Genomic DNA, 24,782 nt, shown 5'->3' on the forward strand with positions numbered 1-24,782 from the left:
TCAAGTTTTATCTTCAGGTGGAAGTCAACAGGCTGTAGCAGCTAGCTACAAACTGGCGTCAAGCACAGGGTCCTCCATAATTTCGGAGGTCTGTAAAGCTTTATGGAAAGCATTGCAGCCGGAGTTCCTGCCCTGCCCTTCAGTCACCCAATGAGAAGCTATTGCAACATAGAAGGAAATGTGATGCTACCAAGCGGACCAATCACAGTTGTTCAGTCTGCGTCGCTGCGATGCAAAGTTACATTTTGGGAGAGGTGCGCGTTAGGCTATGGCATAGGGTTCGGCGTAGAGTACAGCGTAGTGTACGCGGCTACACCATACCTACGGCATACATTTGACGCACAAATATAAATCAGCCTTAAGAGTCTCACGTAACAAAAAAAAACAGCCTAAAGACAAGAGACAGCACAAAATCAAAAGCTATATCAAAGATCCCTTCAACTGAGAGGAATGCAAGGATAACAACAGCTGACAAAATGAAGAGCAAAAGTGTCAAAAGGAACCTGGCAAGTTACATGGACACTAATTACAGCCTTTCAAAACTCTCTCAATTAAGATGCTGTTCCGATAGAATAATTGCTCATGTCACTCACAGAGTTGACAGAACAAAATTCAGGAATTAAAAACTAGTCAATCTAATGCATGCCTTCACAAAATAATTGGAGTGCCTGTTATGAAAACATTCAACTGGTCAGAAGGTGCAACATGGTAGATCACATCTAATGAACCTAACCAAAATTTTTGAAAGGCAACTTGTGTAGGAGACAGGGGAATATCTATGGAAATGACTCATAGTAATGCTGACCTGTCAAAGTCAGGTAAATCCCTCATAAAGGATTAGCCAAAGTTGAAACACATGAAAATTAAGGTAATTTCTTTTTTCTGTTTAAGGGGTTGGCTGGATGCTTGGAGAGAGTAGGGGCGATAAACTTGGACTATTCTTTCTTCACCTTTCCTGCTTATCACCTCCCTGCCTCCCCTCCCCCACTCCTTTATCTTTCCCCTTACTGTTTTTTCACCTGGAACCTACCGGCTTTCTCCTTCCCACCCTCCCCCCACCTTCTTTATAGGGCTTCTGCCCCTTCCATCTACAGTCCTGACGAAGGGTTCCGGCCCAAAACGTCGACCGATCTTTTCCACGGATGCTGCCCGACCTGCTGAGTTCCTCCAGCATGTTGTGAGTGTTGCTTTGACCCCAGCATCTGCAGATTATTTTGTGTTTAAAAATCAGAACCTGCTGGAAATATTCAGTACATCAGGTAGCAGAGGCAGAGAAAAACAGTTAACATTTCAGGTCAATAATTATTCAGCAGAACTGTTAAAATTTAGAGATAAGAAAAGATTTAAATTGCAAAGGAGGAAGGAAGAAAACAGATCAAAATGGAAAATTTGCAATTGGGTGGAAGGCAGGAGAATTTAAATTATCGTGATGTGACAGCACAAAGTGAAAGTAAGTAGATTTAAGACAAGGGATCAGAAGATCTCAAGCAGATATTAAATACAGTATACTTATCTGAAATTACTCGAGACAAGTGAAGTAAATACTAGGAATCTAAAACAAAAATAGTGAAACCAATGACAAACTGAAATGCTAATTAACCAGAAGACCAGTTGGAAGATTGCTATGTGCCAGATTTACATTGTGCTTAGTTGGAATAATGTATTAGCCTGAGGGCAGAGAGGTCACATTAAGAGTGAAATGAAGCAGTAGAATGACAGGAGACTGGGAGTTTAAATTACACAAGTGGTAGTCTATAAGGATTTGTGTTGATGCTGCAATTACTCGTTGCATTTATAAATATCTTGGTCAATGAAATGAAATGTCATATAGCTTACAATGCTGCTTATCATTGTGTCAGATATCTAACCAGAAGCTTACACAGCAAAAAATAGAATAAATGAATCAATTTCAATTTAAACAAATGTGAGCCACTTAGAATCTAAAGAAACCAGTGCACTGCTTAAATATAAGAAACCAGAGACGCAAAGGTTTAGAGGCACATTTGACCATGTACATAGGTCATTAAAATCTCATGGACCAGTACAGAAAATATTTAAAGTGGTACACAGAACACTGGCTTTATATCTAAAGAGCTACAACTTATGCTGCAGCTATCTGAAGCTCTGATTAGGCCATATCATGAGTCATATAATTAGCTCTGAGCAAGAGAAGTTGGGAAGAATATCAATGGAGTGCAGAGATCTACCACCACAATTTTACAATTTAGAGGGTTAAGTGTGATTTGATCAAAGTTTTCAAATTTAAGGACAATGGATAAGTTAAGATGAGAGAAACATATTTTACTCGCTGGGAAGCTTTTAAGGATGCAACCTGAAGATTGCATGGTAGCACAGTGGTCATCGTAACACTTGACAGTGCCAACAACCTGGGTTCAATTCCTGCTGTTATCTGTAAGGAGTTTGTATGTTTTCCCCATGACTGTGTGTATTTCCTCCGGGTACTCTGGTTTCCTCCTGTATTCCAAAGGCATACGGGTTAGGGTTAGTAAGTTGTGGGCATACTATGTTGTTGCCAGAAGCACTGAGCTACAAGCCCGTTCCCCCCAGCATATCTTTGGACTCTGCTGGTCATTAACACAAATGAAGCATTTCACTGCCTGTTTTGATGTTTTGACGAACATGTGACAAATAAAGCTAATCTCTTTATCTCTTTAATCTCTGTAAATGAGATAAAGTGGAATTAGTGGGGAAAGAATATTTGGATTAGCCAGGGGCTTGCAATAATGTATCACATTTAAAAGGCTGTTGCAAAATAAAACTTGTAGGAGATCGGTAACAATCTAGCATGGAAAATGAATTAAACAGAAAATGTAGTAATCACGCAAACAAGAGGAATTCTGCAGATGCTGGAAATTCAAGCAACACACTTTATCAAAGTTGCTGGCGAACGCAGCAGGCCAGGCAGCATCTCTAGGAAGAGGTACAGTTGACGTTTCAGGTGGAGATCCTTCGTCAGGACTAACTAAAGGAAGAGTTACTAAGAGATTTGGAAGTGGGGGTGGGGGGAGAGATCCAAAATGACAGGAGAAGACAGGAGGGGGAGGGATGGAGCCAACAGCTGGACAGGTGACTGGCAAAGGGGATATGAGAGGATCATGGGACAGGAGGCCCAGGGAGAAGGAAAAGGGTGTGGGGGGGGGGGAAACCCAGAGGATGGGCAAAGGATGGCCTTTTTCTCCCTCTGTCCCTCTGACTATACCCTTTGCCCATCCTCTGGGTCCCCCCCCCACTTTTCCTTCTCCCTGGGCCTCCTGTCCCATGATCCTCTCATATCCCCTCTGCCAATCACCTGTCCAGCTCTTGGCTCCATCCCTCCCCCTCCTATCCTCTCCTATCATTTTGGATCTTCCCCTCCCCCTCCCACTTTCAAATCTCTTAGTAACTCTTCCTTCAGTTAGTCCTGACGAAGGGTCTCCGCCTGAAACGTCGACTGCACCTCTTCCTAGAGATGCTGCCTGGCCTGCTGCTTTCACCAGCAAGTATAGTAAGCAACTGGCTTTTTCCATGTCATGGTCATAGAAAAGTACAGAACAGAAACAGGCTCCTCGATCCATCTAGTCCATGCCAAGCCATTTAAATTGCCTACACCCATCAACCTGCCCTCCATATCCTTACTGATCCAAATTTCTCTTGAATGTGGAAATCGAGCTCACATGTACCATCTGCACAAGTAACTCTTTCCACACTCACACGGCCCTCTGGGTGAAGTGCTTTCCACGTTTGCAGACATCTACATAAAACACATTTGAGCTCTCATTGAATCAAAATGTTTAACAGTAGAAATGTCAGAGTGAAACAAATTCAAGTTTCTGACAATAATTCTTGCAGTTGGGGCTTTCTGCAAAGCTACTGCAGAGAAGCCAGAAAATGTAATTATAAACTGAAAGAGCCATGAGTGATGTTGCTCTTGAAAAATGTCATTTATGGTCTTGCAGTGCCAACGTGATTTTTTATCCTTACTCTGTCACTTTGGGAGCAGAGATGGAGTTGACAGATAAAATGAGTTTTCATCTTGCCTTTCATTTGGCTCCAGGTTTTTCCAGATTTGATACCAGTGGTTTCCAAAATGTCACATTCCTGCTTCAAATATTCAAAGTTCAAACTAAATTTATTATCAGAGTACATACATACTGCACCATATACTACCCTGAGATTCACTCTCTCATGAGCATTCACAGTAGAGCAAATAAATACAATAGAATCAACGAAAAGTTACACACAAAGACTGACAAACAATGTGTAAAAGAAGACAAATTGTGCAAATACAAAACAAATAATAATCATAACAATAAATAAAGAAATAATCCTGAGAAGATGAGTTATTGAGTCCTTATGAGAGTCTATAGGTTGTGGAATCTGTTCAATGTTGGAGGTACTTTGAGTTTTCCTACATTTCAACAGTTACTTTGCTTCCAAAGAACTTTACGGTTGTTGTTAGGGGGCATGTAAATAAAGCACATTTTAATACTAGTCAAAACCAGCCTTCACTTCTCAATGTAAATTGTGGATTGCAAAGCATTAAATTGAAGTTAAAAGCACACCTTTGCAAATAAACAATACTGCCCGTGAAGCACAGGCTAAGAGACATGGTTTGCAAAACAGTAAATATGAGATGTTTGCACATGCATCAGCCAAACGTTAAGGCAATTGGGTTGGGTTAATTGGCCTGCATCAATCCAGGCAGGCAACTATAGGTTTAAGTAATTTGCTCCATTCTAAACAGGTTCAAGGAAGATTGCAGACCAGGTTGATACTATCACTTAACTTTGTTAATAATCAGATATCTGGGTCTCTGTTGTCTGAGGTCTTTAGAATACCTGCGATAGTGTGTTATCTCCCAGCAAAGGTGTTTGAACCTTCAGAGGTGTCTTGTCAATTACAATGTGCTTTTACTGTAAATATGTACCTCAAAAGAATCTAGGTATTGAAGTATCAATGTCATTGTAACTTAGAAATTGTATTGAATCACCTCCTGTTACCTTTGATCTTAAGGGTACAGTATAAGAATGTGATGTACTTTGAGTTTGGAAAACTCTACCAAAAGGGTCTCTATGAGAATGCCTATTTGTCATGACTAAAACATTCATATCTACAACTTCTCCAGTGCCTCTCCGGTGACTTAGTCACAGTCACAACAGTCATAAAGCACTTTGAATTGTCCTACATTTGAGAAAGGTAAGCTATTAATGCAAGTTTATATTACATAGAAACATTGGAAATAGGTGCAGGAGTAGGCCATTCGGCCCTTTGAGCCTGCACCGCCATTCAGTATGATCATGGCTGATCATCTAACTCAGAACCCTGCACCAGCCTTCTCTCCATACCCCCTGATCCCTTCAGCCACAAGGGCCAAATCTAACTCCCTCTTAAATATAGCCAATGAACTGGCCTCAACTGTTTCCTGTGGCAGAGAATTCCACAGATTCACCACTCTCCGTGTGAAGAAGTTTTTCCTAATCTCGGTCCTGAAAGGCTTCCCCTTTATCCTCAAACTGTGACCCCTTGTTCTGGACTTCCCCAACATCGGGAACAATCTTCCTGCATCTAGCCTGTCCAATCCCTTTAGGATTTTATACGTTTCAATAAGATCCCCCCTCAATCTTCTAAATTCCAACGAGTACAAGCCTAGTCGATCCAGTCTTTCATCATATGAAAGTCCTGCCATCCCAGGAATCAATCCGTGAACCTTCTTTGTACTCCCTCTATGGCAAGGATGTCTTTCCTCAGATTAGGGGAACAAAACTGCACACAATACTCCAGGTGTGGTCTCACCAAGGCCTTGTACAACTGCAGTAGTACCTCCCTGCTACTGTACTCGAATCCTCTTGCTATGAATGCCGGCATACCATTCGCCTTTTTCACCGCCTGCTGTACCTGCATGCCCACTTTCAATGACTGGTGTATAATGACACCCAGGTCTCGTTGCACCTCCCCTTTTCCTAATCGGCCACCATTCAGATAATAATCTCCCTGTTTTTGCCACCAAAGTGGATAACCTCAGATTTATGCACATTAAATTGCATCTGCCATGAACTTGCCCACTCGCCTAACCTATCCAAGTCACCCTGCATCCTCTTAGCATCCTCCTCACAGCTAACACTGCCGCTCAGCTTCGTGTCATCCGCAAACTTGGAGATGCTGCATTTAATTCCCTCATCTAAGTCATTAATATATATTGTAAACAACTGGGGTCCCAGCACTGAGCCTTGCGGTACCCAACTAATCACTGCCTGCCATTCTGAAAAGGTCCCGTTTATTCCCACTCTTTGATTCCTGTCTGCCAACCAATTCTCTATCCACATCAATACCTTACCCCCAATAAAACGTGCTTTAAGTTTGCACACTAATCTCCTGTGTGGGACCTTGTCAAAAGCCTTTTGAAAATCCAAATATACCACATCCACTGGTTCTCTCCTATCCACTCTACTAGTTACATCCTCAGAAAATTCTATGACATTCGTCAGACATGATTTTCCTTTCGCAAATCCATGCTGACTTTGTCCGATGATTTCACCGCTTTCCAAATGTGCTGTTATCACATCTTTGATAAGTGACTCTAGCAGTTTCCCCACCATCGATGTTAGGCTAACCGGTCTATAATTCCCCGGTTTCTCTCTCCCTCCTTTTTTAAAAAGTGGGGTTACATTAGCCACCCTCCAATCCTCAGGAACTAGTCCAGAATCTAAAGAGCTTTGAAAAGTTATCACGAATGCATCCACTATTTCTTGGGTTACTTCCTTAAGCACTCTGGGATGCAGACCATCTGGCCCTGGAGATTTATCTGCCTTTAATCCCTTCAATTTACCTAACACCACTTCCCTACTAACGTGTATTTCCCTCAGTTCCTCCATCTCACTGGACCCTCTGTCCCCTACTATTTCCGGAAGATTATTTATGTCCTCCTTAGTGAAGACAGAACCAAAGTAGTTATTCAATTGGTCTGCCATGTCCTTGCTCCCCATAATCAATTCACCTGTTTCTGTCTGTAGGGGACCTACATTTGTCTTAACCAATCTTTTTCTTTTCACATATCTATAAAAGCTTTTACAGTCAGTTTTTATGTTCCCTGCCAGTTTTCTCTCATAATCTTTTTTCCCTTTCCTAATTAAGCCCTTTGTCCTCCTCTGCTGGACTCTGAATTTCTCCTAGTCCTCAGGTGAGCCACTTTTTCTGGCAAATTTGTATGCTTCTTCTTTGGAATTGATACTATCCCTAATTTCCCTTGTCAGCCATGGGTGCACTACCTTCCCTTATTTATTCTTTTGCCAAACTGGGATGAACAATTGTTGTAGTTCATCCATGCGATCTTTAAATGCTTGCCATTGCATATCCACCGTCAACCCTTTAAGTGTCATTTGCCAGTCTATCTTAGCTAATTCACTTCTCATACCTTTAAGGTTACCCTTCTTTAAGTTCAGAACCTTTGTTTCTGAATTAACTATGTCACTCTCCATCTTAATGAAGAATTCCACTATATTATGGTCACTCTTACCCAAAGGGCCTCTCACAAGATTGCTAATTAACCCTTCCTCATTGCTCAATACCCAGTCTAGAACAGCCTACTCTCTAGTTGGTTCCTCGACATGTTGGTTCAAAAATCCATCCCGCATACATTCCAAGAAATCCTCTTCCTCAGCACCCTTACCAATTTGGTTCACTCAATCTATATGTAGACTGAAGTCACCCATTATAACTGCTGTTCCTTTATTGCACGCCTTTCTAATTTCCTGTTTAATACCATCCCCACCCTCACTACTACTGTTAGGTGGCCTGTACACAACTCCCAGCAGAGTTTTCTGCACCTTAGTGTTATGCAGCTCTACCCATATCGATTCCACATCCTCCTGGCTAATGTCCTTCCCTTCTATTGCGTTAATCTCCTCTCTAACCTGTAATGCTAGCCCACCTCCTTTTCTTTCATGTCTATCCCTCCTGAATATTGAATATCCCTGAATGTGAGCTCCCATCCTTGGTCATCCTGAAGTCATGTCTCTGTGATCCCAACTATATCATATTCGTTAATAACAATCTGCACTTTTAATTCATCCACCTTGTTACGAATTCTCCTTGCATTGACACACAAAGCCTTCAGGCTCGCTTTTACCACACTCTTAGCCCTTATACAATTATGTTGAAAAGTGGCCCTTTTTGATTTTTGCCCTGGATTTGCCAGCCTGCCACTTTTACTTTTCACCTTACTACTTTTTGCTTCTACCCTCATTTTACACCCAATTCAATTCTTTTGAACACTGTACATGCATAAATTATTATTGAATTGATACTGATTGGATTCCAAGTCTCCTACTTAAAGCAAGCTCATGTGTTGAAAATGTTCACCATCGAGACATGAAAGAACCACAAGTGAGGTCAGGAAATCCATGGAAAAAAAAACTTGGGGGCAAAATTTCCTATCCGTCTCGCCTGTTGATTGGTGCAATTTGGAACATGGTGCCATGGAGCATACGTCTCTGTGATCAAGATTCAATAATGCCCTCCAGTGTCCTCAATATGGCGTTTGTATATTCTTCCATAAGACACAGGAGCAGAATTAGGCCATTCCGCCCATCAAGTCTGCTCCTCTATTCAATCAATTATTATCCCTCGCAACCCCATTCTGCCGTCTTCTTCCGATGACCACATGGGTTTCTCCTGGATCCTCCAGTTTCCTACCAGATCCCCAAAAATGTGTAATTTGTCACTGTAAACTGTCCCTATTGTGAGTGAGAATGGTAGAATATGGAGGGAGCTAAAAGGACGTTTGGAGAATTAAATGGATGCAGGATAAGTGTAAATAGGTGGTTGATGTTCTGCACAGACACAGTGGGACAAAATGCCTGTTTCTGTGCGTATGACAATAGCCAATGTTACTTCTACAATTTCATACAACCAAATATGGCACTGATTAGATATAAGACTTGTGAATATGTAAAATTATGCAATTTCTGTCAAGTTACATCTTTATGAAACCACTTGGTCTGAATGAAATTCATTCATATCACCAGATTTATAAGGTAGTTATAAGGAAAAACACAAAATGTAAGACCTCTAGTAATCATGGGTTATTGTTTACATATTGAGTATTCAACTTTAGTAGATTCCTCACATTTTTTGACTCATGATGAGCTCAAGTGGCCCTTACTGAGGCCTGGGAATAAATCACTCCTCTAATTTCTCAGCTGACACATGATGCATGCTGGAAAGATAAGGAGAATTAATTCCTAACAGTTCATAAAATTGCAAACCCTATATGATTCAAAGAGTAAGCCAAAGGAAATAACAACATCTGTGTGTATATTTTCCTTTCTCTTTATCATGCAGGTTTTGAGTTAAAGGTGGATAAAATGACTGCTTCCTGCAGTTTGGACTAGTAGCTTTAAGAATGGATAATACATTGTTTTATAATAAAACAGCTTTTTCCAAATAACACCAGCCACCTTCACAAGGCCGGTGTAAAAATTAAAGGGCAAATTACCAATGAGTGTTTTCGCACTAGGCCCTGGCATCAGCTTTTCTCTTTTCTGAGATATTCCTACATCTATGTCACATAGAGGGCAAATGATGGAAACCTTCATAGCTGTTGGAATTGTACTAAAGTCATAGCTCATTTGTGAGTTACACCGATTGTGAGGATCCATCATCTAAAACTATAAACAGTACAATAAATCATCATGAACATTGCCTGAGTTTTCAACAGAAGCCCAGTTTATCAATTTTGTGCACCGAGATGAATTTTAGGCAGTATACAGTTTGCACCAAGTCGACTGAAGTGAATTCAACTGCACAAAATTTGCAGTAAAAATTGAGTTATATTCATGCAAAATTTAAATGGAAAAGCTAATTAATAGTGAACTTCAGAAAATTGCTGTTAGAAATTGGATATCACTTCGAGTCATAAGCAGCCTTTGCCAAAACTAAAACGGAGAAATTAAGAGGTGATTTAATCAATTCCCTGTTTGGTCATTGCTTAAATGAAGACAGTGCTGCAATAAAACAACTGCCAAGAGGATGTCCTCTTTGACACTAAATAGTTTCATATCATAAGTCAGGACTGCAACAAAATATTTAAGGACACATGGAGTCAATATTCATGTCAGAAAGAAGACTTTCATGGAGTAGATACCACAGCTATGTACTCAGATCTCTGTTCGCTCTAAACATTCATCAGTTCTGAAGGAAATTGATTGACCTGAAACGTAAGCTCTGGAGTCATACTGGAGCACAGGAAATGTTAGCAGCATTTGAGTGTGGAAAAAAATAGACAGAAATTCTGACAGGATAGGCAGACAAGTGATAGCTGAAAGTTAATCTGAAGGAGCGCAGAGTGAAGCAGTTTGGTGGAAAGAGCGGAGGGAGACAATAAAACATAAGCAGCACTGTTCTAAAGAGTAAGCAAGATCCGAGAGTCCTGGGTGTTAATATGTTTACATCTGAGTGTGGCATTACAAGTTGAAAGAGGGATTAATAAGATACACTGTGGAAAATTGGTTTCTGAAATGGAGAGAGATTACAAAAGCAGGAAAGCTATGTTGCACTTTTATTAACACCGGTTAGGTTTAACCTCAAGTTTCATTCAATTCTATTCAGATTTTGTTACGATCCCAGAGGGGAATCAGAAAAGTTAAACTAATCTTTTCAATAGATGTAGGATTTCAGCAACTAGCTTAAAATGAAAAGCCCATTTTTGTTTCTCTTTGAAAGGAGTCTGAGAGGAGATTTGATGGAGATTGAAAGGATCATAGCAGGTTTAGACAGAGCACAGAAACTATAAAACATAGGAGTGGAATTTGGCCATTTGGTCCATTGAGTCAGCTCCACCATTCCATCATGACTGATTTACTATCACCCTCAATCCCATTCTCCTGCTTTCTCCCCGTAACTTTTAACACCCCAATTAGATTAGATTATGAGGACACTCAGTGCTCGTTTATTGTCATCTAGAAATGCATGGATTAAAAATTGGTACAATGTTCCTCCAGAATGATATCAACAGAAACACAGGACAAACCAAGACTAAAACTTGACAAAACCACATAATTATAACATACAGTTACAACAGTGCAAAGCAATACTGTAATTTGATAAAGAGCAGACCATGGGCACGGTAAAAAAAAATCTCAAGTCCCGATAGCCCCATCATCTCACGCAGATGGTAGAAGGGAGAAACTCTTCCTGCCATGAACTCCAAGCACCGCAAACTTACCGATGCATTGGAAGCACCCGACCACAGCCGACTCTGAGTCCGTCCGAAAACTTCAAGCCTCCGACACCGAGCACCATCTCTGCTGAGTGCTTCGACCCCGCCCCGGCCACCGAACAACAAGCAAAGCCGAGGGACTCAGGCCCTTCTCCTCCGGAGATTCTGGATCACACAGTAGCAGTGGCAGCGAAGCAGGCATTTCAGAAGTTTCACAGATGTTCCTCCATGCTCTCACGTCTGTCTCCATCAAATCAGGATTGTGCACAGCACCCTACTTGACAGATTACAGATATCATTCATCGGAGTGGCCGCTGCGAGCTGTGTCGTGCCATCTTCTCCTCCCGCAATAAGAACCTATCAACCTCTGCCTTAAATATACCCAATGACTTGGCCAGCACAGCTGGCAATGAATTCCAGATTCAGCACTCTCTGGCTAAAGAAATTTTTCGCATCTCTATTCTAAGTGGACGACCTTTAATTGTGAGACTGTACCCTCCGGTCCTAGACTCCCCCATGATAGAAAAGATCCTCTCCACACGCACTTTATTTAGGCCTTACAATATCAGATAGGTTTTAGTGAGATTCCCCTTCATTCTTCTAAACTCCAGCAAGCACAGCCCCAGAGCCAATAAACGCTCCTCATATGTTAACTTTTTAATTCCTGGGATCATTCTCATGAATCCCTTCTGGAGCCCTTACAATGCAAGCACATCCTTTTTTCGATAAGGGGCCCAAGACTATTCTCAAAGTGCAGTCTGACCAATATCTTATGAAGTCTCAGCGATACATCATTGCTTTTGTATTCTAGTCCTCTCGAAAGGAATGCTAACATTGCATTTGCCTTCTTACCACCAAATGAACCTACAAGTTAATCTTTAAGGAACCTTGCATGAGGATTCCCAAGTCTTTGTGCACCTCTGTTTTTTGAATTATCTCCCCAGTTAGAAAATAGTCCACACCTTTATTCCTTTTGCCCAAATTTATGACCATGCACTTCCTTACAGAATATTCCATCTGCCACTTTTTTGCCAATTCTGGCAAACAGGAGAGAACCTACTGCCATCAGCAGAGCATTCAATGATTTAGGGTCACAGGGCTCTAGTAGAGTAAATAAGGAGAAATGGTCAGAATGGCCAGAAAGCTCAGAAATCTGAAGACTATGATTTAAGAGTTTTGCATCAAAATTAGATGTCACAAGAGGAAATTTTTTTTTTAAAAACAGAGTGGGTTGTAATTAACTGGTCTGGACTGCTCGAGAAAATTGTGAATGCAAGACAATAGCAAATTTGAAAAAGGAACTTCTGTGCTTATGGGAAAAATAACACGGATATCAAGATTGGAGCAAAAATTTGGTTCAATAGACTGGCTGTTTGAAGGACTGTTACGATTACATGAAATGTCCATTTTTTTGAGCAGATGTAACTTTTTTGTTAATAAAAATATTCTTCATACCAAAGACTCTGCTGTACCATTCAGATACTGTGCATATTTTTGATATTACACAGCATGTCAGTTGGTGAAAATGTATTGCAGTGGCAAGAATAAGAAATGGCAGTTAGTCTTTGATCTTCCATCCACACAGGAAGGAGATTGTAGGCAATGCAAATGGCATTTCATGAAATGTATATATAGCCAATGCAGTGTCTTGAGTTAATAACACTAACTCAAAAGTTGAATCTCCAGCTACACAGTGACTATGAATGGCAATCGTGAGATTTGAAATTAAACAATTATTTTCAAAAGAGAATCTAACAGACATAAGCAACCAAAGAAAGGTTCAACCATTTTAAAATCTTCAGCTCCTACATTAGTGGCCACTGAAACATGGTATTAGAAATCACTGGTTAGCATCCACTGAAGGCTGCTTTGAGATGGCCCAATGTGATCTGAAAAGTCCAGCATACTCCCTTTAAAAACCTTAAATAATATCAGAGATCAAGGCTTCTTGCCTGGAAATTTCTAAACTGAGCACTCTTCAAAGACAATTATTGTGTCTCTTTGTGTTTTGTAAGAATAACAAATTGCTATGAATAAACTTCTTTTCAGAAAACTTGTAGCATTACTATCACTTCCAATGTCCTGTTGCTTAGCAACGCACAGATGCTGTCAGTTTTCTTGCATTTTAATCGGTGAAATGGCAAGATTCATCAGATATCAACTATAATAACTTCTGTATAATGGTACTTGGAAGGAAGATTCCTCTGGGAGAAGAATGATTCTGTGAAGCTTCATTGCAGTCTGCATTTTCAATTGATTCTGTACAACATCGAGAATCTGCTGTAGCTCATGAGCTGGTAAAGTAAGTGCAGATCTCTTAGAACACAAGCATCAATTCCACAGCCTTATTGGTTTCTTGACTCAGGATCACTGCAATCCCTGTATTCACAACAACCAGTTTTAATCCCAAATTCAGAAAAAAAAACAGCTGCTGGTTTAGTGAAGTAAGTTTCTGTTTTCTATATCAAGAATTCTTTGATAATTCTTTGAACAAGTACACAGAATCAGTACTGATTTTCTATAATGAATTATTGAATTTGAAGCCGAGGAAAGTGTGTTTATTCTAGTGAGAATTCAGCCAAAAAAGTTAGGAGGCATTAAAAAGACTGAGTCAATTTATAAATAGAGGCAGAATAAGAATTAGGAACAGGAGTAGGCCATATAGTCCTTCAAGCCTGCTCCCCCGTTCAATAATAATGGTTAATTTTATCTTAGCTTGGCTCTACTTCCCGGCCTATTCCCCATAACTTGATCATACTAAAATCTGCTTACTACAGCCTTGAGATGATCTAATAATTTCACTTCCACAGCTTTCTTGGACACAGAATTCCAAGGAGTAAATTCCTCCTCATATTAAATGAGAGACCCCCTATTCTGATTTTTCATGAGGAGAAACAAGACCTAGGTCCTTGCAAATCTTTCACGCTTCAATAAGATCATTTTCCATTCTTCTAAATTCCAATGAAATTGGCTCCCATCTTTGATCACAAATTAACCTCTTACTTTGAATCAACCCTGTGAAGCCACTTTCAAATGCCTCCAATCCATTCCTTAAACTGAGACCAAACCTGATATAGTGCCATCATTACCCTGCATATTTGTAATAAGAATTCCTAACTTTACACTCCACATCCTTACAATAAAAGCAATTTGCTATCCCTATTATCTTTCCAACTATATGCTGACATTATGTGCTTCCTGTACAAGGACATATAGCTCCCTTTGTACAAGAGCATTCCATAGCCCATCTTCATTTAAATGCTATTTTTTCTGCCCTTTGTATCAAAGTAAAATAACCTCATACTTCCCCAGTTTACAGCCTGACCATTAATTTAGCCTATGTGTATCTCTTTCCAGACTCCATGTGCTTCTCTTAACTTGCTTTTGCATCTTTTTTCATATCATCAGCAAACTTCACTTGCAGGGAAATGCAGCATAGAATCTTTGGCCCATCAAATCTGCACTGATTATCAAGTATCCATTTACATTAATTCTACATAAATTGTGTTTTTAATTGACTATATAATGTCAAACTTGTCAATTTAAACATTAATATAGATTAATAATAGTTGAGGTTCCAGCAACAATATCTGTGGAATTTTACTAGTTCATGAAAAAGATCACTCATCTCACTCAGCTTTCAATTGGTTGATCTATCATTTATCTATGCGAATATTTTACCCACTAAGCCACGGGCATTTAGAAATCTAAATATACTTGTTGCTGTTTCAACAAACTTTAATAAATCTGTCTTTTTCCCTTTTCAATATAATTTTGACTTTATTTGTTGGTACTATGACGTTCCAAATGTCCATCCACAAATTCTCTATTTTTTGTGTAAAAGGGACAGTAAAAGCAAGTATTTATTTTACAGAATGAATCTTTTGGCATTCAGTTAAAATAATATATAAAAAGTGGAATGCTTTGTCTGTGCATTTCTATAATTTGAGTACAACGAATGGAAGTCACTTGAGTCTGAAGCTTGCTTTTAGTTCTGTTATCCCATTCTTGATAAACCATTGGCTATAGAGCAAAACTTCTGCAAAATTTTTTTCACCTTGCTTTAGGCACCTTGCTGTAGTTTGAAGAATGCTTCCCAAATATTCAAGTCACAATAAAAATCAGGATCAAGTAAGCATTTCATTTAATGATAATGGATTTGAAGCTGATTTCTCATGCAAAATTCTTCATGGGGGGTGAAATGAGAAACCACTGATATGTTCAGACAGGTTAAAAAAAGTACTTATTCCTTGCTCTCTAATGAAACTGCAACAGGAGATGGTTTTATATCAGAATCAATATTTTTGCTGTAAAATTGTTTGACCTTTGTTACAGAGACTTCTATTCCTTTACGTTCTCTGCATCTATCATAAACTATAGAATATGCTGTTTACATTGCCATTTCCATCAGCTCTACAAGATTTTGATGCCCAGGAGTATATTATCTTCAGTGATCTTATTTTATTGAGAGAATATCATTCCTTTAAAAATACTGATCTTATACAGTACCTCAGGCCGAGGATTTCAAAAGCATTGAATATCCATGTTAAAAATTTAACAATGCAACGTTGATTAGAAACGCTGATTAAATACCAAATAGTTAAGTGTAAATGAGGCCATGGAAATGTCACTTGTGGAATATTGAGAGACTTGCTCTTCTACATTTTCTCAGAAATTATACGGCATATTGTCTGTATTGAATGATGTAATAGTGTGGAGTTTGGCTAAATATTTCAAAGGGATGTAATGTTGAATTTGTATAAGATGTTGGTGAGGCCTAATTTGGAGAATTGTGTGTAGTTTTGGTCACCTACCTGTAGGAAAGATGTAAATAAGGTTGAATGAGTACAGAGAAAATTTACAAAGATGTTGCCAGTCTGGAGGATGTGAGTTATAAGGAAATATTGAATAGGTTAGGACTTCATTCTTCTTTGGAACATAGAAGTTTGAGAGGAGATTTGATAGCGGTATACAAAATTATGACGGGTATAGATAGGGTAAATGCAAGCAGCTTTTTCCACTGAGGTTGAGTGGGACCACAACTTGAGGCCATGGGTTACAGGTAAAAGGCAAAAAGTTTAAGGAGAACATGAGGGGAAACTGCTTTACTCAGAGGGTCATGAAAGTGTGGAATGATCTGCTAGTACAAGTGGTGCATGCAAGCTTGATTTAAATGTTTAAGGGAAGTCTGCATAGGTACATGGATGGTAGGGGCATGAAGGGCTTTTTCCTGGCGCAGGTCGATGGGAGTAGACAATTTAAATGGTTTGGCATGGACTAGATGGGCTGAAGGGCCCTAATTCTACATTGTACTTTTCTGTGACTCTAAGCAACAGATAATTCATACTTACTGAAAATTCATCTCCAGGTATTACTCTCTTTCTGGAGATGATATACACTCAGGGAAATCTGTAAAAGCCTAAACTGCACATTGGATGGAATGAGGCTAAAGCATTGACTGAGACACATTATCTCTCTTGTACCTTTTTAAGTGATATTAGAGTAATTACATTGTGAGCAATGTGAAATCATGTGTAAATGTACATCGAGCAAGTTTTGCAGCTCGATCTCTTCAGTCTTGATTTTATATCAATAAATAAAATTGTATTTTATAACTGACATTGGCTGCATAGCATAAATACCAATAGGAAAGTCATTGGCTAAAGATTTTTCTTTGAACATAAATGCAAAATCATGGCTTAAGTGGTTAAATATTTGGGTAGTATATCCCAACATAGAAATTTTACATCAAAGTGACATTTAAGAGACCCTTAGATGGGCACATGGGTGATAGAAAAGTGGACGCTATGTGGGAGGAAAGGTACAACTCTGTGGGCTGAAGGGCCTGTACAGTGTTATAATGTTCTGTGTTCTAAAATTAAAGGCAACGAACATCACACTGATAACAATGAACATCATCTGTACAAACATTTATTGTGGCCTACCAGAATTTTCTTAAATGTAGAAATGTAAATATTATAAAGAGTGCACAGTAGAAAGATTAACAAAGGGTTTGGACTTGAAACTTCAACTGTACTTTTTTTCCCCATAGATGGAGCCTGGCCTGCTGAGTTCCTCCAGCATTTTGTGTGTGTCGACTAGAAAGATTGTAGGAACTCCCCAACAACTTAATCCAGAAAATGGATTGAGGAGAAGTGCGAGCAGTACGTATGGAATAAAATCATAATTAAAACCACATTCAGGAGGGGAATGGAGAAAATACAAGACAGAAAAGTTATATTGCCTGACTACATTCCAAGGACTTCAGGAAGGGTAAGATGAAGGAACACATACCAATCCTCATAGAGGGACCAGAAGTGGAGAGAGTGAGCAGCTTCAAGTTCCTGGGTGTCAAGATGTCTGAGGCTCTAACTTGGTCCCAACACATTGATGTAGTCATAAAGAAGGCAAGACAGTGGCTGTACTTCATTAGGAGTTTGAAGAGATTTGGCATGTCAACAAGTATATTCAAAAACTTCTATAGTTGTACCGTGGAGAGCATTCTGACAGGCTGCATCACTGTCTGGTATGGAGGGGCTACTGCACAGGACTGAAAGAAGCTGAAGGCTGTAAATCTAGTCAGCTCCATCTTGGGCACTAGCCTACAATGTACCCAGGACATCTTCAGGGAGTGGTGTCTCAGAAAGGCACCGTCCATTATTAAGGACCTCCAGCACCCAGGGCATGCCCTTTTCTCACTGCTACCATCAGGTAGGAGATACAGAAGCCTGAAGGCATACACTCAGTGATTCAGGAACAGCTTCTTCCCCTCTGCCATCCGATTCCTAAATGGACTTTGAAGCTTTGGCACTACCTCATTGTTTTTTAAATATACAGTATTTCTGCTTTTGCACACTTAAAAAAAATCTATTCAACATACATAATTGATTTACTTGTTTATTTATTATGTTTTATTTTGTTTATTATTATTTTTTCTCTCTCTCTGCTAGATTATGTATTGCATTGAACTGCTGCTGCTAAGATAACAAATTTCACGTCACATGCCGGTGATAATAAACCTACTTCTGATTCTGCTTACCATCCTTGGGGTGATCCAAACAGCAATACCTGACTTTATTATCAGAACGTTATTGAAATAGATTGTGACTCTCCTAACAGATGCCATTATCTGGTATGTCGGGGGGGTGGTGTCAATAACTACATAGGCCTGTAAATTCAACCATGGGCACTAGCCTCTTCATCACCAAAGGTATCTTCAGAGGGTGATGCCTCAAAGAGGGAGCATCAATCATTAAGGACACCCACCTTCCAAGGACATACCCTCTTCTCATTACCACCACCAGCGAGGAGGTGCAGAAGCCTAAAGACACACACTCCATGTTTTAGGAACAGCTTCTGCCCCTCTGTTATCAGATTTCTGAATGGTCCATGACTTGAAACGGTACTGCCCTGCACTATTGCCAAAAAGCAACACATTTCATGATATTTATCAGAAACCCTGATTCTTATTTATACAGTGGCGTAAAATGGGAAATGATTAGTTACATCTCTCATTCAGGATCACAGCAGATTCAAATTTCAATTGATTATGTTGCAAGTTCTGCAAGCCTTGATACAGACTTACGAAGTTTGTAAGGAGGGAAAGACAGGGTTAAGGAGCTAAAGAGTTATTCCCTGAGAAATATCTTGTGCATTATTAGGTACATTTTCTCACAGCTGTCAGAAGACTCAAAACCTGATTGACAAGTCTTGAGAGATCTCTATTTGTTTTCTCTTGACTATGTGGAAGTCCATGATATTGTCACACCATGCATCTGGAACATCAGATTCAACAGTGTTTTTAACAGGACCGATGCAGCACACTTTAAGTATGTCAGTATGATACACAAGCTGCATCGAGATCAACTAAAAAGCACTTCAGTGAGTGACCAGGACTGCACAGAACGTCACTGGGGCACAGCTATCCGATATGGAAACCATCTACAACTCACAATATCTGCATTGGGTTCCCAAAATCATGATGGATCATCCCTCTCCAGTAGCCACCACTTCATTCTCTTACCATCCGGATGGAGATACAGAAACGTCACTGCATGGACATTCAGACTGAAAAACAACGTTCTGCCCAAGGATGCTGTGCAACTGAACAATGCCCCATTTTAGAGTTGCTTGTTTGCAATTCAGTTGTAACTTAGATGTCACTCTAAATAACGCAGATGTCATTTTAAATTTAGTCATTGCGCTTTTAGTAATTGAATTGCCAGTCTGTTGTTCTGCACTGAATGGAGTAGCACTGTAACCTTGTTCTCCTTAGCACTGACAATAAAACTCAAACTAACTATTTAACTAATATTGGACTTAACAGTGATCCCAGGGTATTTCTGTAATGTACTGTGCTGGATGCATTTGATATCTTGCCTCTCAGCTTCACACCGGTCATAATTGGGGTATCCAGTGGGGCTCTTTTTATTTGAATGGGTTCACTAACCTTCACTAGAAAGGTAAGCTAAGACTTCTTTAATACTTTATTTTAAAAGGAGGAGGAGAAGATGGCGGCACAACGGCAGTGCGCACGGCCTCTCCGGTGAATGATATCTGTATTATGTCATGTAGGGGATGGTGCACAATTCTGATTTGATGGAGACGGACTTGAGATTACAGAGGAACATCTGGAAAACTTCTGAAATGCCTGCTTTGCTGCCGCTGCTACTGTGTGGTAACTGGAATCTCCGGAGCAGAAGGCCCCGAATCCTCGGCTTCGCTTGTTTCAGCGGCTGGGGTGAGGTCGAAGGCGCTCAGCAGAGGATGGCGCTCGGGAGACTGGTCGGAGGCTCGAAGTTTTCAGACGGACGGACTCAGTGTCAGCTGCTTCCAAGGCATTGGCAAGTTGACGGTGCCTGGAGGTTTATGGCAGAGAACTTCTCCCTTTTACCGCCTGCTATCAGGGACCGGGAGTCGATTGACTCGGGGACTTTGAGACTTTTTTTTACCATGCCCATGGTTTGTTCTTCATCAAATTATGGTGTTGCTTTGCACTGCTGTAACTATATGTTATATTTATGTGGGTCTGTCAGTGTTAGTCTTTGGTTTGTCCCATTTTCTGTGATACCACTCCGGAGAAACATTGTATCATTTCTTAATGCATGTATGCATTTCTAAATGACAATAAAAGAGGACTGAGTGTTGTCATAATCTAAATCTACAAATGTAATTAATTGAATGTGAACTTTAAAATTATTTAAAATGTTTTCAATTGCTTCTACATGTCTCTGATCATTTGGGCACAACGGAAGAGGCCTCCTCACAGCATGAGTCACCAAGCCTTAGTGGGGCCTTAGTTTCTTCTGCCTTTGCTCCATTTGCTGCCTTGCCAAATGGCCATAGCAACTAAACAAGCAGGATGTGGGAGCAGTGAAGCTGCAAAAAAAAAAATGCAGACATCCTGAGGGAGGTAAATGGCAGGTGTGGGCTGCGTTCAGCATGATCAGGCATAATAATGTAGTTCTATTAGTGTCAGTAGCATGAAAGTAACTTGCCTAATTAATAGACTGTGAGTAAATGAGCCAGAGAGCTTTTGATGTACAGGAATTTTACTCTGATTGAAATGGGAAACGTCATCTGTTTGCAGTTGTATAAAATTTGGTGAGACAACAATTGGAATACTGCAGGCATTTCTGAACACCACATTAAAGGTAGGACATGGAAGCTTCAGTGAAGGTGTAGAAGAGATCACCATGATGTTCTCCTGATTCATTGGAAAATAGCTCTAAGGTGTGATAGACTTTCTCTGAAATGTTGGAGCCTGAGTGGCCAAACTAAGAGAGGTTTATAAATAAGGCACCATAGTCAGGGTCTTGGCCCCAGGATGGATATGTCAAATATGAGAGTGCACTGATCTCAGGTGAGAGGGAATAATTTTTATTTGCACAGGGAAGAACAGATGTTTGGAATGTCCTGCCTAGGGAAGTGCTGGAAGCAGATATATTAGCAACATCATAGTGGCATTTGGAAAGGCACAGGGACAGGCAGGAATGGAGAGATAGGAACCACATGCAGGCAGATGGGATTAAGTTAGATGAACTTGGCATAATAATTAGATTAGATTAGATTAGATTAGTTTGGCATAATGGTTGGCACAGATATCATGGGCCAAAGGGCCGGTTCCTGTGCTGTACTGTTCTATGTTCTATCATGCACCTAGAATTCAGGTAGTTAGAACCTTGAACTTGAAAGCATAAGACATAGGAACAGAATTAGGCCACTTGGCCCATTGAGTCTGCCTAAGGTGTCTCAGCTGAAAGAGCTAACTGAGCATAAAGTATAAAGTAATGGGAATTAAAGCTGTGGTCATAAGTGTGTCTGTTTTTTTCTTGGTCAGATTGGATATTCCTTTAACTGGAGGAAGAATTCAAGTTTTTAATGAGAAAACAGACACCTGTTGTTTGTTTTTCTACTGTGCAAAACATTCTTACACCCAAAAGGATGGTCAAGCAAACTACACCAAGCTTCTAACAGTTGGTCTGCGCTATAATTTGAGAATTTATAACAGCAATCTACTTCGATTGTCTTTCCATCATTTTGGGAGTTTCGTATTTTAAAAATCATGGTAAACAGAGGGCTTTTATGATGCAGATAGAGAAAACTTGGATACAAATGGGAATTCTGTAGCTTCAGCACCCCACTACCAGAGGCCACATACTAGTGTTTTCACTGTGCCCCTTCGTCATTTGTGACTTTTAAAAGAATACTTACCTTGTTTTCCCCAATGTGCCTTTCATCAGCAATTAACAGGCATTGGTCCTCATCTATTCATTCAGATTGGCAGGGTTCAGGTAATTTTATTCTGTTGCAGTCATAACACAGAAGGTAATGTCATTCTCTTACAATAAAAAACAGAAAATACCAGAAATGTCAGGAAGCAACTGTGATAAAAGAAACAAGGCTTCTTGTTCCAAGTTGAAGGTTACATCAAGTGCTGAATACTTGCAATGTATCAGTGTTTTATTTTCGTGAACAAAGGAGCGTAGTTTTAAGATGAGAGGAAGGTATTTTAATGACGATCTGATGGGGTAAAAGATTGCAAGAGTGGTTAACATCCAAAGATACAATAATCAGATACAATTATTATGTTTAAGAGACATTCAGACAGATAATTAAATCGTCAAGATACAAAATGGCATGGACCTAATGACAAATGAGATGAGCGTACATGGGCAAAAAGGTTGACATACATATGATCGGCTGGAAGCTTATTCCACTATTGTAATGGTATTACTGAACTCCTTGACTCTATTTCCATCATCTGCAGGTTTCTTTTTGCTTTTCTGTTCATCGAAGATAATTCTGTTACTCTTTGGATCTCTATAGAACTCCCTAATAAAATATACAATAGAGATATTTAAGAGGCATCTAGACTAACTCAAACAATAAAGGGACACAGGCAATATGCAGGAAGACAGGAAAAGTTTAGATTGACATCATGGTCAGCACAGACAAGAAGACTGTTCCTGCACTTATTTTTCTATATCCTATATTCACTGTTGTACATATAGGATATTCACTATTATATATTTCCTGAGGCACTTCCCCACAATTATATTTAAAAATTTCATGACAGCATCAATTTACAGAATGTTATAACACTACAAATTATTTTAGTGAATAATTAGATACATTAGGTACTGTATATTTTTGGGACATCTACAGTTTAGTTGTTGTTCAAAGTATATTTATTATCAAAATATGTATATATTATATAACATTGAGATTCATCCCCTTACAAACAGCCACAAAACACAGAAACCCAAAAGAACGCATAAAAACAGACCGACAAACACCCAATGTGCAGAGAGGAAAAAAAACAACAAAACATGCAAACAATAAAAGCAAGCAAATGGCATTTAAAATGAAATTGAGTCTTCAGACACAAATCCAGACCAGCTGGAGCAGGCCAGAGCCTCAGCTCAGCACAGCGCAGGGCGGTGTAAACATCGTGGACCAGCGAGCAAAGCACACCTGACTCTCTCCTCTGGTCCCAATACAGTGCCTTTTCAATACATCTGGTCCAGCGTTTAAATCATCTGGCCATTGTTTGCTCTAAGACCCGGGCCCTGTCGTACTGATACACTCTGGGCCTGGACCTAACCACTACATTTTAGCCTATACCTGACCTTCCCAAATCAGCACAGTGCTTAGACTGATCAAACCTCGTGCTTAGTTTAATTGGACAGGCTTCAAACCTTGCTCTCCTCCACTCCGCTCTCAATTTTGCCTCGGTATATCTCAACCTCGCCCCCAGTTTCACCTTGCACCCGCATGCTTAGACCCTCGACTCAGCCTTGTCTTCTACCTCTTCATTGTTTGCGGTGATCATTTACCATAAACTTTTTAACAGAAAAAATGTTATTAATAAAGTATTTAGTTGTACAGGTGTCCCCCGCTTTTCGAACATTCGCTTTACGAAACCTCGCTGTTACGAAAGACCTACATTAGCACCCTGCTTTCGCTAACAGAAGGTGTTTTCACTGTTACGAAAAAAGCAGCGTGCGAAAAAAACCAGCACGCGATAAAAGGCAGCGCGCGCCCCAAGCAGCCGCTCTCCCCCAGATTCAGAACGGCATTCTAGCTGGCATTGCTTAAACACGTGCCTGTGAGCAGCCGTTAGCAAGATGAGTTCTAAGGTATCGGAAAAGCCCGAAAGAGCTCGTGAAGGTGTTACACTTAGCGTAAAACTAGACATAATTAAGTGTTTTGATCGTGGTGAACGAAGTAAGAACTAAGTGAGTTTGGCTTGTGGAAGCTGACGAAGATGATGTTGAAGAGGTTTTGGCATACCATGACCAAGAACTGATAGATGAAGAGCTGATGCAATTGGAAGAGGAAAGGATAACAATCGAAACTGAATGAGTAATGATGAAGTACAACTTTAATTTTGAAAGGGTACGTCAGTTTAGGGGATATTTTCAGGATGGTTTGAGTGCTTACAAAGAACTGTACGATAGAAAAATGTGCGCGGCTCAGCAGTCAAGCAGGCCTTCCACATCAGCCACAGCAGACGACGAACCTCGGATTTCGACATCGAGGCGGGCAGTCATAGGAGAAGGTGAGCTGCCTGCTCTAATGGAAACAAATGACGATGAGATGACACCCCAGTGTCCCACCACCCCAACACCCAGGCCGCAGACAGATACCGATTCGCGGAGAATGCAGCGGTGGCCGGGAGACACACAGCACATAGAAACATAGAAAATAGGTGCAGGAGTAGGCCATTCAGCCCTTCGAGCCTGCACCGCCATTTATTATGATCATGGCTGATCATCCAACTCAGAACCCTGCACCAGCCTTCCCTCCATACCCCCTGATCCCTTTAGCCACAAGGGCCATATCTAACTCCCTCTTAAATATAGCCAAATGAACTGGCCTCAACTGTTTCCTGTGGCAGAGAATTCCACAGATTCACCACTCTCTGTGTGAAGAAGTTTTTCCTAATCTCAGTCCTAAAAGGCTTCCCCCTTATCCTCAAACTGTGACCTCTCATTCTGGACTTCCCCAACATCGGGAACAATCTTCCTGCATCTAGCCTGTACAATCCCTTTACGATTTTATA

General features: G+C 40.2%; 1 protein-coding gene across 11 annotated transcripts in view; it reads right to left on the reverse strand.

The window, feature by feature from the left end:
- LOC134356771 (protein bassoon-like) overlaps positions 1-24,782 on the reverse strand; it is a 517,214-nt gene that overhangs the window by 108,575 nt on the left and 383,857 nt on the right. The window contains exon 13 of one of the 11 annotated variants that reach the window (XM_063067879.1): positions 11,373-11,489. The exons of the other annotated variants lie outside the window; for them this stretch is intronic. The gene's annotated coding sequence lies outside the window, so the exon portion shown is untranslated. Of the gene's footprint in view, positions 1-11,372; positions 11,490-24,782 lie in introns of those variants that run through there. 11 annotated transcript variants of the gene reach the window in all.

The sequence above is a fragment of the Mobula hypostoma genome, chromosome 15 (assembly GCF_963921235.1).
Source record: "Mobula hypostoma chromosome 15, sMobHyp1.1, whole genome shotgun sequence".
NCBI lineage: Eukaryota > Metazoa > Chordata > Chondrichthyes > Myliobatiformes > Myliobatidae > Mobula > Mobula hypostoma.